At 47.4% G+C, this 17,840-nt stretch overlaps 1 protein-coding gene across 1 annotated transcript in view; it reads left to right on the top strand.

Moving 5' to 3' along the window:
- Positions 1-17,084: 17,084 nt before the first annotated feature.
- The window catches only part of LOC311233004 (uncharacterized protein), a 46,823-nt gene continuing 46,067 nt past the window's right edge, over positions 17,085-17,840 (top strand). The window contains exon 1 of the mRNA XM_084319857.1: positions 17,085-17,210. The gene's annotated coding sequence lies outside the window, so the exon portion shown is untranslated. The remainder of the gene's footprint in view (positions 17,211-17,840) is intronic.

Consider the following 17,840-nt stretch of genomic DNA (forward strand, 5'->3'; position numbering starts at 1 on the left):
ATTGACCACGCATGACGTTATTAGTACCAACATGGATAATCAGTGTGTGAGCTGAGGGATGGAGGTCAGTTAGCACTGGAATCAGTTCTGTGATATCAGAAACCTTACTGCTTGGGAGACAGAAAGTGACAGCACCTGGGAGTTCAACAGATCTAACAATGGAGTCGCCAATGATCAGCACTTCAGGTTGACCATTCCTGCAGCCCCCTTTGTAAATAGAGAGTTTGGGGTGAAGAAGAGTCTGACTGTTAGGGCGGTGTCTGGAGCAGTAGTTGAATGCGGTTCACCTGGGCAGGAAGACGGCCGCGAATCATCACAGGTGATGTCATCATCGCTGGCCACAGCAGTGTCCAGAGGTGCGTTGTGCTGATGAGAGGAAAGCTGGAGGCCGGCAGGAGAGATCCCAGAGTTGGAGACAGCAGGAGGAGAGCAAAACTGCTAGTGAAGGGCTACATCTGTTCCTCCCTCCCCAACACCTTGGAGCCCCTGCAATTTGCATACGGCCCCTGGCGCCCCAACAGGTCCACGGAGGACGCCATAGCCCATGTGCGGCACACGGCAGCATCACACCTGGACAAGAGGAAGGGAACTATGTGAGAATGCCATTTATTGACTACAGCTCAGCATTCAACACCATAGTCCCCTCCAAGCTCGTTGTCAAGCTCAGAGACCTGGGCTTGAACTACGACCTCTGCCAGTGGGTCTTGGACTTCCTGACAGGAAGACCCCAGGTGGTGAGAGCAGGACACTGCACCTCCTCATCCATCACTCTCAACACAGGTGCCCTCCAGCGCTGTGTTCTGAGCCCCCTCCTCTACTCACTTTACACACATGAGTGTGGCAAAGCACAACAGCAACACAATCGTCTAGTTTGCTGATGACACAGCTGTGGTGGGCCTGATCTCTGCAAACGATGAGAGGGCCTACTGTTAGGGAATTTAACCCGATCAATGAATGTTGTAGACAGTCAGGTGAACTCAGTTGATAAGGTTTATTAGCCTACATGGAACACTCATTCAAGGGTACTACGACTATGCTTGCACCTCATGGTACCAAAGCACCTCAAAGGCACTAAAAACAAAATTACAAACATCTCAAAACAAACTAGTCAGACTACTGCTTGACCTGACTCCTAGAACCCACCTCACCCCTGCCCACGTTGACAACCTAGGATGGCTTAGAGTAGACGACAGAGTACAGCAACTTGCAATGGGCCTGGTCTACAAGATACACTACACGACCAAGGTACCCATGTACATGTCAAAATACTTCCCAAAGGTCAGTGAATACCACGATCACAACACCAGAGGGAGCTCCACAAATCATGTTAAACCCAGATTCGGCTCAAACAAGGGACTAAACACGTTTCGCAATTATGCCACATCAATGTGGAACGCCCTACCCAAAGCTGTAAAGGAATGTGAATCACACTACCCACTTTCAAAAACACTCTCAAAGAACGCCTATGGGAGACTGCAATTCTAAACTGGCCCCTACAAATGTCCTAACCCAGTTGTACAGTAAATGACCACGTATGGCTTTGTCAGTATTCCAATGTACAGTGTACAGTGCCCCCCACCCACCCCCTCCCTACACCGGCTCTTCTCACAAGGGAAAACGATGGTCTATATAGGTCTGGGAGTGGGTGTGTCCAGGTGGGAGACAATTGGATTGGATGGGGGGGTCTGAGTTAGGGGATGTAGAGGGTAGGCTTGTCCCAGGTCGGGGTTGGAGGTGGTTCTATGAGGGGGGAGGAGTTGTATTTAGGAGAAGGAGGAGGGGGGGAATGTGGGTTTCAGGTGAGGGGGACGAGGTAAGGGTGGGGTGAGTTAGGCCCTGTCCACACGAGCGCTGGATTTAATATAACCATGATTGTATGTGCGCAGTTGCACTGTTCGGCCACACACAACCGGGGATTTGCTACACTGCAACCGCGGTCTTGAAAACCGGAGCCCAGGGTGAAGTTTTGCGGTTTTGCAGTTGCGTGTGGGCATAGCAACCGAGGTTATTCCCAGTGTTTACAGCAGAGCTGTCGCAATTATTTCCCATGTTCACGGCAGACTGTCAAACAATAGCAAGTTAGCAACCGAGCGCGGGGTAGAGAGATTAGAGCAGAGCCAGCTACACCAGTGTTTACAGCAGAGCTGTCCCAAGTAGCGTTATATGAAAATGATTGTAACAAACTTTAGTTCGAAACGTATCGCCTGTGTTGAAGAGTGTTGTGATCGACTGATGTCTGTTGTCGCATTCCTGACCTGATGCTCAGAGTAAACATGTAGCTGCGGCTAAACTAAACTCATGTGTTGTCAAGTTATTGTTATAAGGAACCCAGTCCAGACTGCATCCCCTTAACAATTGTTTGTATTGAGCCGTATTGTACCCATTCTGCAATGTGTTAAATAACGTTTGCATCCATTCATAGCGGTAACATTACCACATTACGTTAGCATTTAAGCTATATACTATACATAGATATAGCCATTCACATTAGCATGTAGCTAACAACACCGGCGGTCTTTTGTGAGACTAAACTATCCGCTCTTGGTGGTAAATTGTGTTGCTGATGGTTTTGTTTCATCAACAAATGAGAGGCAGAACACACAGTGAATGTATCCGTTTGTTTATTGCAGTTTCTTTCTTTGCTGAAAATATATGTTCCGTTGGCAAAATGATGGCTATGGTGTTTCTAAACAGGAAGTTTAGTGAGCGTTCAACCTTTTCTGATTGGTTTAAATGGCCTTCATGTCTGAACAACATCGCCGCCTACTGTTTTGGCATTGTACTACATGTATCGGTTGCTGGTTTTTCCTGCCGCCGTGGGAACGCAATTATATGCGGTTGTTCACCTGTGTGGACAGAGGTTTATTTTTTTCAAACTTCGGTTAGGGGAGAGTGGGGTGAGTAGTGCCAAGGGGCATATAGTTCCACCCCTGTTATCTAGAAAACCATAGAAGAAGTTGGTCATGTGACAACATATTTTTGAAGAGGCATCCATTTCACTCAACCTGCAGAGAAGGGAGACACCTGGCTTGAGAGGTAAGCACATTTAAGTTCAAAAAACAGTTTTTTGCCCTCCAAAGTAAAATTTGTATGATCAAGGTTTTTTTATTGCTGTGTTTGAACAATTATAGACAACTTTGAAAACAGTTCACACATGGAGGGGGGAGATACAGTTATTCCACACTACCTAGGAGAGGTGGAGAACCTGGCGCTGTGGTGCCAGGAGAACAGCCTCTCCCTGAACGTCAGCAAAACCAATTAACTGATTGTGGATTTTAGGAGGTCAAGGGCAAAGGACTACAGCCCCCTCAGCATCTATGGGGCACCGGTCGAGAGAGTGAACAATTTCAAGTACCTCGGAGTTCACATATCCGAGGACTTGACATGGACCACACACATAGACAGTGTAGTGAAGAAGGCACGGCAGCGCCTCTACTTCCTTAGGCGCCTAAGGAAGTTCGAAGGGAGTCAGAAGATCTTAAAGAACTTCTACTCATGCACAATAGAGAGCATCCTGACTGGTAACATCACCTCCTGGTTTGGGAATAGCACCGCACACGACCGCAGCAGACTGCAGAGAGTGGCTCGATCAGCCAAACACACAATTGGAGGTGGGCTTCCCACTCAAAAGGAGCTTCTATCCCAGGTTATCATGATGCTCAATGAATCTATGTAACACTAACCCATCCATCTACATTCATTGCACACACAGCCACATGCACACACTCACTTTAAACAAACACTCACCTTTAACATTCACTTTAGACACTTTAAACACTTTTTAACACTACACCATATTTTTTTTAAATCAATTTATTACAGAAAGATTTGCACTACATCCCTACCTACCTATTTTTTTGTACTTCATAGCTTGCATTTTGTACTACTTATAGGTTGTACTTTAATTTGTATATTGTATACATTGTATAGTGTTTGGACTTTATTCTTTTAACTTTTTTACTGTATGAAGCACATTCTCAGGGGGCTGATTGATTGATTGATTGATTGAAAACTTTTTTAACAGATTGCAGAATGGGTACAATACAGTACGGCTCAATACACACAATTGTTAAGGGATGCAGACCAGAAAAATACTTTCGTCTTGTTTACATCAGGGTCCCCCATTTTTCAATTCATAATGACATTTATGACATACACAACATACAGATATATATCATGACATTTATGACATACATGACATACAGGTACTGTTACATTTGTGACATACAAAATATGCAAATATACAGTACTGTTAAACAGAGATCCTAACAGAAAATATATACAGACGCGGGGGAGGAAACTGTACATTGGGAGGGGGTGGGTGGGAGGGCTCATACTGTTACAGAACCAAGCATTTCACTGTAATAATGTACTTTATATGTGACAAGTAAAACAAAACTTGAACTTGAACAAAGGTTTGCCGCGGTGAACACAAATCTAACGTTTGAAATAGTTTGTGAATGTTGGCCTTGGTCGTTAAACTTCTACGCACCTAGGAATGGTTGTTAACATTAAACAAATAAAACTTCAAATTCACATTCAAGGTACTCAAACACTCTGATTGCCATCCGGGCGCGTGTATGCCTTCTACGATGGAACTGCGTTTCCGCGTTCGAGTTTTGAGCTCTGATTGGCCAGGTCATGTGACATGTGCGCCAATCGTGGGACAGCAAGTTCTGCGCCTATTTCCGGGTCTAACAGCCTGCAAACTACCTGGCGTTCTATTAGAGGGGAGGCCGAGTCAGTCTAAAGTGAACTTGATTGATCCATGTTGGCAGACTACACAATTCTTTGTGTGTAATATCTAATTATTATGTTGAGTCAAAATAAGTCTGTTGGTCATCGGTGTTCGTAATCTTACATTTAAATTAAATGTTTTCTCATGCATATCTTTGGACACCTCTAGCTGATAAACCAATCAGGATACAGAAACGGGATTTCGGGACCCCAAAATTGTCAACATGAACAACGGAGAATGCATCTGACTGGAACGCTAGCTGATTATACACAACATGAGACAGTAAATACTATTGTAATACAACGTTCAAAACTATGTTCAATTTGTGTATTGTTTTGTTACTATATAAGATTGTATTTCGCACTGTATTAACCATAACAACGTCACAGATGAGCTTTAGATGGTTAACGTGATATTAACGCTATCTATCCGACGGTCCGACCTAAATACTATTGTAATAAAACGTTCAAAACTATGTTCAACTTGTGTTTTGTTTCTTACTATAAGATTGTATTTCGCAAGCCATACCGACGTCAGGTGAGCTTGCTATCCATTAGATGGATAACGTGATATTAACGTTAGATCTAACCGACCACAATTTGATTCGAAATGTATTACATACCTCACTTTGTTGGTCTCTCTCTGGTCTGCATCCCCTTAACAATTGTGTGTATTGAGCTGTACTGTATTGTACCCATTCTGCAATCTGTTAACCGTTTTCAATCAATGTCAGACGTCTATAAAAAAAACGATAGAATTGCTCAGAATTTAAAATGATGTCCCCAATAGGACATAATAATATTAATATTATTCCCCAGTATGACACAATAAACACAGAATGAATGCTACCAAAGAGAATGCTATATGCAATTTGTGTATAAAGTGTGTATTAATCCTGTAACATGAGTCAAGGTCAGATCTAGCCTGGCATAGAGAACAGAATGTTGATTTTTTGATGTTCAAGTTTCTTTATTAGTTGTCATACAGAAGTACAGAATACTTTTATATAAAATGCTTCTTTCTGTTTTGCTCCAGAGATTGTGCTAGATAAAAATAGAAGTCAAGTACGTAGACAAGTGTTCAATATATACATACAATATACAATGCAGAGTAGAAAAGTAACTGAGTTACAATACAATATACTATACAGTACAATGCAGAAATGGGATGAGGTACAATTTACAGTAAGGTGTAATGAGGTATGGGTTGTAGTGCATATTCTTTGCCAATAAATATAAAGTGTGTTTAGGTGTTCTAAAGTGGGTACTGCAGTGAGTTGTTTGTTTAAAGTGAGTGTGTGCGTGTGGATGTGTGTGCTGTGAGTGCATTTGATGGTTGTTACATAGTGTTATTGTCATTTGTATGTGTGTAATGTGTAACTAGTACAGTGAGAAGGCATTTGGCGATTTCTTTAAACAACGTCTCCTAACAGATGAGGTGGACTTCCATGCTCCTGTAAAAAAGATGAAACTCAAAACCTTCAAGGACACAACAACATCAAGTGTTACCAAGGTGAGAGGCAAGGAGATGGCCCTGAAAGCAGACCGAGACCTCTTCGCCAGGCTTATAGTGGTGGGAACAGTCAGGAAGATTGACATCGGGGAAATGTTAGTCTACAGTCTGGGACCCTTCCCTGCAGCCATAGCGAACATGGATGGCTCTATGGTGAAAACTGATAAAGCCAAGTTAATGCACTTTCTCGAGGGATCAGTAAATCCACCCGCCACAGTTGAAGTCCCTGATGGCACAGGGGTGGAGGTGTTACCACTACAAACACTGTTCTCAATACAGGAGGAAGCAGACACCCGACTATTGCTTCACTGTGCTCATGCCTCTCAATACAGTTCCCATGTGGTGATCAGCAGTCCAGAGATTTCTTCGAGATTGACTGGATGTCACTTCCTCCAGCCACAGTCGCAATCCTGGAACTTGTATACTGCTCCTGCAAAAAAAAACACAATGCATGAAGGGGCGATGCACATGCAAATCAAACAACCTACCATGTACAGACATGTGTCTGTGTTTGGACTGTCAGAACACTATCTTCTTTTTTTCATATATTTTATTTCTTTTTTGGAAGGCACAGGTACAGGCATACAATGGACATTGTTGGTTCCAGCTATCTATTGTTTGATAGTTTGCACCATTTAATCTAGCTGTAGAAAGCTCCATTGTTACAACATCAGCTAATAACTGTTTCCAGTGATTAAAGGGCAGAGAATGTGGAGCTTGCCATCAAAGTGCCAATTTTTTTTCTCAGCAGTACTTCCTGCCAAGCTAAAGAATCATCATCATTAAGGAGCAGTAATTTGGGACAACAGGGAATATGTTTTTGTAATACATGTTACTGTTAAAATAAATAACATGTTATTTTCACACTTGTTATTGTGTTATAAATGTTGATTGATTGATTGAAAACGTTATTAACAGATTGCAGAATGGGTACAGTACAGTACAGCTCAATACACACAATTGTTAAGGGGATGCAGACCAGAGAAAGACGTTTGTCTTGTTTACATCAGGGCCCCCCATTTGTAATTCATAGTGACAACAGCATCTAAAACAAAGACCGCTATTACCATAGTGTAACACACAGCAAGAATGTGAAACAAGTTACTATTATTAGTATTGGGTTAGAGTTGTTTGATTTACACTAACGTAATGTTAAAGTTAAAATGCTAACTGTAACTGAGGGGTACAATTCCCTGACTGTATTGATAAGTATGGTATCATTAAACCACTACCGCTTTATGTACTTTAATTACTGGCCATACAGTACACGATATATGAATATGATGAACACTTCCCACAATGAAATCGGTTCCACACAAAGGTATAATCAAGTATTTAATGGAGCAAAAGGTACATAATATACTTTCTATTATACTTTGAATGCACTTGTAAGGCAAAGGAATGTGCGTAGGCAAATCAACAATGAATGTCCATTCTCTGGTTACGCAGGAGGTAATTATACAACCTGAATCTTAGGGAATTATATCTATGGTACACTAGTAATATAGCGGGAGATACTGGAAGGGTCCCCCTGGTTGTAAGCCAGCAGGGGTAGAAGATCTGTCGGTAGTAGAGAGTCTGGTCAACGATGACTAAGGAGACTCCAGGTACAGGAGCCGGTGCAATAGCCTCTTGATCCACAGACGAATACAGCTGTTCTCCGTAGACTGTAGCTCCACAGTGAAGAAAGCTAGTCGGCCTCAGGCTCTCTGAGGCGCCGACTCGACTTGACTCCTCGCGGGGTAAATCCAACACGTGCAGGCGTCGGCGATTCTCCGCTCCATAAATCACAGGACCAAAGCAAATATATTCCAGCCGCAAAGGGCTATGTAGTCGTTGGGTAGATTAATCCAGTGTACATGTCCACACGGTTCTCGTCTAGGTCTCCTCGGGTGAAAGCGCCATGTGGTCAGCCCAGCCTGGATAAGAACTCTAGCTAATACGAGGAAGCGTTGGAGATGCTGGTCACTGTAGAACTTTAGCCGCACGATACACTATACACAAATAGACTATTATTGACTTAATAGAAATATGTCGCACTCGACGGTATAGCGCCAAACTCTGACAATTCAGTTATTAATTCGCACGCGGTCTCAATGCTCTATTCTGGGGCCAAACAGGCCATACTTCACCGCACGTTGTATCGTGGGTGAGGCTTCAACTTATTGGGTAACATACTTCTGTATTCACCTGCGCCGTATTTATACGTACGGTGAACAAACTAGTGCCAATCTCATTTCTGTCGCGTATCCCTGGGCAAGGCCGGGCATGTCCAGACATGTCTTGACGGTGACTTTGAACCTGACTCCGGAGGCCGGTCCCTGGCGCCGGTGGACCGCTGTCCAATAGGAGAATGAAATATTATGGTCTGGGCTAAAGGGATATTCCGTGTATATGTACAAGGAATATACAAGGGATATCAAACGATATACAAATACTATGCAATATATATCAATAAATAAATATATATATTCGGTTTAATCTGATCCTTTGTAACAGCCGCACCCTAATTAGTCCCACCTAATTAGCTAAGCAGAGACAGATTAACCGCACTGTCCACTACTCAATGTCTGTTGTGAGGGGTCGGTCAGTTCACAAAGTCATGGGGTCATGGTCGTCATCGATAGTATCGGGGAGCCTTGGCAGTTCTATTAGCCTCGCCACGGGTCGGGTGTAGATCCGCCCTTGGACGAGCACTTCGGCTGCTCGGACCTTTCCGTCGGCACCGGTGATCACTTTGCTTACGCGGCCAGCCGGCCACATAGCTCGGGGTAGTGACTGGTCGATAATCATGACGACTGTTCCTTCTGTCAAATTGTCTCTCTCTTTCACCCATTTCTGGCGGGTCTGTAGAGACGGTAGATAGTGGAGTAGGAAGCTGTTCCAAAACTTGTCAGCCAATACTTGACTGTACCTCCACATTCTTCGGCCGTTCGCTTCTTCAGGCCTGTACATTGTCTGTGGTAGCGCGGGGTCCAGCCGCCCCATCAAGAGTGTGTTGGGGGTGACTGGGTCGACATCTGCTACATCACTTGAGACGTAACCGAGGGGCTTTGAGTTCAATACTCGATCTCCGTGAGGACTGTCATTAGGACTTCTTCCGCCACGGTCTGGGCCCCAAGCACGGCGTACAGGGCTGTCTTTATTGAACGTACTTCTCGTTCCCAAGTTCCACCGAAGTGAGGTGCGTTCGGGGGATTAAACTGGAAGTCAATCTGGGATGGAGCGAGGTGGGTCTTAAGTTCTGGGCCCATAGCTTGGAAGCTCTCTCTCAGCTCTCTTTCTCCGCCTTTGAAGTTTGTCCCGTGATCAGACAATAATATAGACGGTTTGCCTTTCCGCGATGTGAATCTTCGGAAGGCCATAAGGAATGAGTCTGTGCTCATGGTTGGAAGGAGTTCTATATGCATCGCTCGGGTGGTCATGCATTTGAATACAATACCCCACCGCTTCTCGGTTCCTCTTCCTTTCTTTATATACAGCGGGCCGAAACAGTCCATACCGGTGGAGTGAAAAGGCTTGTCGCCGAGTCGGAGGCGACAGGGAGGTAGGTCAGCCATCCGGGGTATACTGGGCTGCGCTCGCCACTTACGACAGTCTAGACAGGTTCGCTGGAAGCGCCGCACTGCTTCTCTCCCTTGCAGTATCCAATAACGACGCCTGATCTCCGCGAAGACTCTCTCTGCCCCGGCGTGATGCACATCCTCGTCGTATTTCTTTATGATCAGCTCTGTGACCTTGTGTCGGCTGTTTAAGACTATCGGGTACTTGACGTCATCCGGTAAGTCTGGAGCTCTCCGCAGACGACCACCCACTCTGATGAGACCATGGGCGTCTCTCTCGGGGGCTAGGTGGAGCAGTCTGCTGTCTGATGGGACGGGCTTTGCTCCCTGTAGACAGTCTAGCTCATCGGGGAACGAGTCTCTCTGGGCTCGTTGTAGTAGAAGAAGTTCTGCTTCTTCGTAGTCAGCTGCTGTAATGTCAGTAGTGAGCTGAACCTCTGGGTGGTGCCACAGGAATGTCTTTAGCTGCGCACTCTCTAGGGTGAGGCAATCGTCTATGTCGGGGTCTGTGGAGACGAGTGTGTTCAATCCACAGAACATAGATTTCTTGTTTTCTGCCTCCTCTTTACTCGCTTCCCGTGGGGTGGGTGTAGGCCACTCTTCTTCCGGGAGCTTGAGGAACTCTGGCCCGTCACTGTATAGGTTGTGACGGGTGAGGTCATCCAGGGACATTCCCCGGGTGATGACGTCAGCTGGGTTGTGTTTTGTGTCCACATACCTCCAGCTTGCTACTTCTGTTAAATCTTGAATCTCTGTGACTCTGACTCCCACGAAGACCTTGTATCTGCACGAATCAGACCGGATCCATGTGAGTACTGTCGTGGAGTCTGACCACAAGATTGTTCTTTGCACCGGAATGGTGAGTTCACGTTGGATTAACGTGGCGAGTTGCGCTCCTGCTAGGGCTGCGCAGAGCTCTAGACGCGGGATAGATTGTTGCTTTCGTGGGGCTATTCTTGAGCGAGCCAGGATGAAAGCAGTATGTATTTCTCCTCCCTCCTCTCGGGCACGCAAGTAGGCCACCGAACCGTAGGCTACTTCGGAGGCGTCGCTGAAGACGTGCAGGTCCATCTGGCACGTCTCCGGCCTCACTGTGGGTGGGAAGTAGCTGCGGCGTATGTTGACACCTGGGAGTGAGCTGAGTTCCGTCTCCCACTCTCTCCATGTGGATGCAAGGTGTTCGGGTATGGGGTCGTCCCAGCCCTGGTCCTTGTCCCATAACGCTCTTACAATCATCTTTGCCCTGGTGGTGTAAGGTAGAATACATCCCAACGGGTCATATTGTCTGGCGAGTGTTCTGTATACACTCCGTCTGGTGGTCGGTAGTGCAGTCGACCTTCCCTGCTCCTTGGTCAGGGGTGTGTGTTTATAATGGAGCGAGTCTGTTTTGAAGCGCCAGACTAGTCCTAATGTCATTTCTTGGGCTTCTCCTGGGATGGTCGCCATCCAGGTCTCGCTGCTTGCTGCCTTGTCCTCGGGGGAGAGGCTGCGCAATACTTGCGGGTCGCTGCTGGCCCACTGCCTGAGATCAAAGCCGCCTTTGATCAGGGAGGCGCGGAGCTTGAGTAGAAGGGCCTCGGCTTCTTCTGGCGTCGAGACGCTTTGCAGACAGTTGTCCACGTAGAAACTATTTCCTACACTTTGTCGGACCTCTTCATCAGCTGCTGGGTCCTCTGCGACGTGTTTTTGCAGTGCAAATGTAGCACAGCATGGGCTGCATGTGGTTCCGAAAGGGAGGACTTCCCATTGATAGATGGCTGGTTGCTCATCCCCGATCCTCTCTCTCCATAGGAACCGCAGCAGGGGCTTGTCCTCCTCCACTAGTCTCACCTGCAGGAACATCCCTTTGATGTCGCCGCTGATGGCCACCTTGTCCTGGCGGAAACGTAGTAACACGCCTAGTAGAGAGGGGCCGAGTGTTGGGCCGGGCAAGAGCTCTTTATTCAGATTTTGTGATCCGATCTGGTAGCTGCAGTTGAACACAATACGATCCTTGCCGTTGTGGTGGACTTTGTGGTGCGGCACGTACCATGATTCGGTCGTCTGATCGGCCTCTTTAATGTCAATTTTCTTTATGTGTCCCGCTGTGATTAGCTTGTTAATCTCAGCGCGGTACACCGTCTCTTGAGCGGGGTCTCTGGCTAGGCGCCGCTCTGTGTTCAATAGATACCGCTCCGTCGCTTCTTTTGGGGCGTGGAAGGTAGGCATACCCTCTCGCCTCAGGAGTGGAGTTGCGTATCTCATCACTCCGTTGACTTTGACTCTCTTTGTCCCTTGCTCGAGGAGGGCTATAGCGTAAATGTCTTCCTTGGAACGAATGTCTTTCTTTTCGTTCTTAAAGGGCATTGTCTCTAGTGTCCATAGCCTCTCGACATGCTGTAGGAGGGTGGTGTCTTCTTCTGTCACTCTGGAGTGGAGGCAGCTAGTGGCTGCTGTTCGGTTAAGAGACTTAGCGAGGGGGCCTTGTAATGTCCATCCTAGGCGGGTCTCGACTGCTGCAGGACAGCCTCTGGGCCCTGTGTGGACCCGGTCAATCGGGACGATGAGGTCTGCATGGTCGGAGCCTATCAGCAGGGTCGGGGTGGCACCGTCTATGAGCGGGATAGGTAGTTGACGCAGGTGCACATATTTATCCATCAGCTTGGCGATGGGGTAGGTGTACTGCGACAGGCCTATTTCTTGGCTGGTGAAAGCATTAGTAATCCTATACCGTCTCTCTGGCTGCCCGCTTGCTGCGATAGTGAAGGAGACATTCTCGCCCTTTATCGTCTTTAGATCTCTTCTTATTGTCCGAATCGTCATCTGGTTTTCGCTCCCCCGCAGCCCCAGCTGGGCCGCAGCGGACGCGAGGAGAAGGGTCTTCTCTGACCCGTCGTCAAGGACGGCGTAAGTGTCCATGACCTTGTCTTGGTAACTCAGTGTTACGCGGACCACCTTTAAGAGCACCCGGGCGCCCCCGCTGCTGGCGGGGTCAATGTACATAACACTTGCCTTTGTGCTGCTTGAGGGTGCAGGCTTTCTTCTGTTACTGTCGTGTAGGACATCTAGGTGGGCTCCGTCACACCGACTACACCTCTTCTTTAAGCGGCAATCGGCTGCCATGTGACTGCGCGCACATCGGTAACAGCGTCGGTTGGACTTTATCCATTGACTCACCTCGTCGGCGGTCATCTTCTTGAACGTGTCACATTGTGACAACCAGTGTTCCTTTTCGCAGTACGGGCACACCATCTTCCACTTCTCTTTCATCGAGGGGGTACTGTGGTTCTTGCTGCTCGGTACTGATTCTGATTGGTGCATGACGGTCACCAATCTTCGGCCATCGTTTGCTCTCCTAGGTCCCTCTCTGGAGCTTGGGGTGCTCCGCATGAACGTATCCAACCGTAGGCTGTTGACTTCTCTCGCCAGGAAGTCGGCTAGGTCTAGGAGGGATGGCTCGGGACCGTTAGGATCACGGTGGTCTCTTTGCCGCCTGAAGCGCTCTTGTCGGGCGGGCGGAAGCTTCTCTAAAATCCTCTCGACATTAGAGTTTGCGTACAGTTCGTGCATACCCTTTTCTCTTTGCGCCCCCAGCATCCCTACCAGGGATTGTACCTTGATAGACAGGTCATCTAGTGAGCGATTGTCTGTGGCTGGGGGTAGGCGGTCAATATGCCTTATCTCTTGTATTACGTAGTCCCATATGCGTCCATATCTTTGGTCGAGTGCTGCTAGAGCCGCTGTGTATGGGGTAGTAGAGGTGGCATAGGCCAGCGCTATATTGTGCGCTCGGGGCACCTTGAGGTGCTTCAGTAGGATAGCATACTTGTACGGTTCATCAGCTACATCGGACATCATTGTCTCTAAGCACATTCGTAGCTCCGTGTACTGTGCTCTGTTCTCGTGGGTGAAGTCCGGAAACGTCGGTGTGCCAATGTATGATGTCATGGATGGCTGGCACATCGGTGAGCGTTGGAAGAGAGGCCTCCTAGGCGAGTCTCCTCTTACGCCTCTTGGTGGGCTGGTACCTGCTGGGTACCATGGCCCGCGTATCCAGGTGCTATTCCTCTGGGCTGGTCGTGCGTCAAGCTCACCCGTGAATTGAGTCGGGGGTCTGTAGCGCAGAGCCACGGGGTTAGAGCCTGGGCTGTACTGGACCTCCTGGTCCTGTGGAGTGCTGTGCTGCTGTCGGGCTTGACTCTCCTCCTCTCCCTCTTCTTCTTCCTCTGGCAGGTCCTCTAGATCCTGTAGTCGTCTATTTAGCCTCTCCGCGGTGTAGACCGTTTCTTCCTTGTAGCTGGGTCTCGCGTGGACCGGTCGGGGAAGGAGTTCGGAGGGGGGTATAGGCTCTCTCTGGTGGTCGGGCTCAGGGTCGCTTGATCGGGTAGGGGAGGGTGCCCTTGACCCTTGTCTTGACGAGGCCCTGGAACCCCGTGCGGAGGGAGGGGGTGTTGCCCTGGTGATCAGCTGCTCCATTATCTGCGCTTGTAATCGGTCGCGCTCGGCTTCTCTTTGGGCACCGGCAGCGGCGCGCTGGGCATCGGCCCGGTCCCTTGCCATATTCTCTTCCGTCTGAAGGCGTCTAATCTCTAGACGTATACGATCTTCGTCGCTCCGTTGCTGCGCTTGAAGGCGTTCTCTTTCCATGGAAGAATGTTCGCGCTCACTAAGCGTCTGTGCTTGGAGTCGATCGCGCTCTGTTGAGGCTGCTAGGCTGGCGAGGAATGCCTGTGCCAGCATCTTGTCCGCCTCGCTGGGGGAAGACGCTGGTTGAGGTGATCCGCTCCTGGCAGTACTCGTTGGAGATCTGTTCTCCTGTGGCGAGTCCTGGAGATCCATCTCCGGGGTGCTCTCCTCTTCTTGTAGCGGGTAGAGTTCCATCCCTGGAGAGCTGTCTTTATCCTGGAGCTCTCCGGGGACTACTTCTTCGGTCTTGGCGGGGGGTAAAGTCGTGTCAGGTCCCTCCTGGTCCCTACCGTGAGCTTGGTAAGTTACGTTAGAACCCACTAGGGCCTCTATTGGCGGGGTAGCCTGGGCGATAGGGTCGGACATAATTTTACTATCTACTTTTTCCGCGTTTACCGTCTGTAGAAGGCTAGGTAGTATATTGGCAACGTAATCCTCTAAGTACTGAGGTGTCTGCCGTCTACGCTGCGGGCGATCTACTTTAGGAGAACCGTTTTGTGGAGTGTTCATCATAGGCCATGTCAATATTAATACCACTATATTAATATTACACTAGTTACCATCCGGCTCGAAGGACCAATTGTAACTGAGGGGTACAATTCCCTGACTGTATTGATAAGTATGGTATCATTAAACCACTACCGCTTTATGTACTTTAATTACTGGCCATACAGTACACGATATATGAATATGATGAACACTTCCCACAATGAAATCGGTTCCACACAAAGGTATAATCAAGTATTTAATGGAGCAAAAGGTACATAATATACTTTCTATTATACTTTGAATGCACTTGTAAGGCAAAGGAATGTGCGTAGGCAAATCAACAATGAATGTCCATTCTCTGGTTACGCAGGAGGTAATTATACAACCTGAATCTTAGGGAATTATATCTATGGTACACTAGTAATATAGCGGGAGATACTGGAAGGGTCCCCCTGGTTGTAAGCCAGCAGGGGTAGAAGATCTGTCGGTAGTAGAGAGTCTGGTCAACGATGACTAAGGAGACTCCAGGTACAGGAGCCGGTGCAATAGCCTCTTGATCCACAGACGAATACAGCTGTTCTCCATAGACTGTAGCTCCACAGTGAAGAAAGCTAGTCGGCCTCAGGCTCTCTGAGGCGCCGACTCGACTTGACTCCTCGCGGGGTAAATCCAACACGTGCAGGCGTCGGCGATTCTCCGCTCCATAAATCACAGGACCAAAGCAAATATATTCCAGCCGCAAAGGGCTATGTAGTCGTCGGGTAGATTAATCCAGTGTACATGTCCACACGGTTCTTGTCTAGGTCTCCTCGGGTGAAAGCGCCATGTGGTCAGCCCAGCCTGGATAAGAACTCTAGCTAATACGAGGAAGCGTTGGAGATGCTGGTCACTGTAGAACTTTAGCCGCACGATACACTATACACTATACACAAATAGACTATTATTGACTTAATAGAAATATGTCGCACTCGACGGTATAGCGCCAAACTCTGACAATTCAGTTATTAATTCGCACGCGGTCTCAATGCTCTATTCTGGGGCCAAACAGGCCATACTTCACCGCACGTTGTATCGTGGGTGAGGCTTCAACTTATTGGGTAACATACTTCTGTATTCACCTGCGCCGTATTTATACGTACGGTGAACAAACTAGTGCCAATCTCATTTCTGTCGCGTATCCCTGGGCAAGGCCGGGCATGTCCAGACATGTCTTGACGGTGACTTTGAACCTGACTCCGGAGGCCGGTCCCTGGCGCCGGTGGACCGCTGTCCAATAGGAGAATGAAATATTATGGTCTGGGCTAAAGGGATATTCCGTGTATATGTACAAGGAATATACAAGGGATATCAAACGATATACAAATACTATGCAATATATATCAATAAATAAATATATATATTCGGTTTAATCTGATCCTTTGTAACACTAACGTAGGTAACGTTAGTCTTTGTGAGCTGTGGCTACAACATTTTCCAATGTGTAATCGGACGTCAAAACGGACTATATAAACTGCTGATGACTCATAACTTCCTATCACGTTTGAATAATGCTGTAAAGTTAAGTAAAAATGCATTTCAATAGTAATAGTAATGAATTGAGAGCTTACCGAATGCAGAGCTATCCAGTGTTGTGAACAGACGAGTAGCAATATTTACTTCCTGGTTCCAGGGCTTGAAGAATGTCATTGGGAGAAATCAAGTCACCTGACGTTGTAACGCGTTTTGATTGGTTCCGCAGCAACGCCCCTTTTCACAAAGGTAGTTTTTATCTTATCAACACATTAATTTCATAAAGATATGACCCAACAACCGTTGCCAACAAACGGAAATGTGTTATTATAGTATATTATGTAGTTCATATTACAATAACATATAGTCTGTTTAACCAGATCAATCATTTCATTAACGGAAGCCTCTAGAGACCTTCGGCCCACCGTCTATATCCCATGCCCACTGCCCAGACAAACTCTAACCTTAACCAACTTCGAACGTGCGCCGCTTACCAGTGTAGAAACTTGCGGTCCCACGATTGGGCGTACATGTCACATGACCAGAAATGACCTGGCCAATCAGAGACGCGGAAACGCAGTTCTGTTGTAGAAGGCATTCAGGCCTCCGGCGCGCCAAGTTCCCAGCAGTAGCGCCGCGGTTCCTGCAGTGAGTCTGCTCCTCTGTGCTGCTGCTGCTCGGCGTGGGACCAACATCTGAGCCCCGTCCTCCTGGTGATGGAGGCTCGTCGTCAGGTAGTGACTGAAATGTGTTTTCTAGCTGTATGTCTTCAGTGTTTGAGGGGAGTTCTCCTCTTACTGTGTTGTTAGCAGCGTCCACAGCTGCTGCTTATAGTCCTGGTGGTTGATGTGGCCTAGTTAGCATAGCCAGCCATTAGCTCTCTCTCTTCTCGTTTGGTTTATTTGTTTTCGGTCTTGCTCCACGTTCATTCCAATAGTTATTTTCGTTACTGTTATCTGGTATATTTCGGTAGCTAGTTTTCCTTCTGTAGCTGGAACTAGTGTTAGCTTAGCTGGTACAGCTGTATCTCGGCCTAGTGTTAGCTTAGCTTGTCTCACCGTTAGCCTCTTGTCTCACCGTGCCCATGGTATCGTCGTCTCTCTTCTTTTCGTTTCGAGTCCGACACTAGTCTGTAGATGTCCACAGTAGTCTTTACAGGGGGACACTGGTCTGTAGATGTCCACAGTAGTCTTTACAGTGGGACACTGGTCTGTAGATGTCCACACACTTAGTCTTTACAGGGGGACATATCCGCGGGGTTTGATTGATTGAAAAGTTTATTAACAGATTGCAGAATGGGTACAGTACAGCTCAATACATACAATTGTTAAGTGAATACCACGATCACAACACCAGAGGGAGCT

Source organism: Notolepis coatsorum (genome assembly GCF_963971535.1).
Source record: "Notolepis coatsorum genome assembly, chromosome: 8".
Taxonomy (NCBI): domain Eukaryota; kingdom Metazoa; phylum Chordata; class Actinopteri; order Aulopiformes; family Paralepididae; genus Notolepis; species Notolepis coatsorum.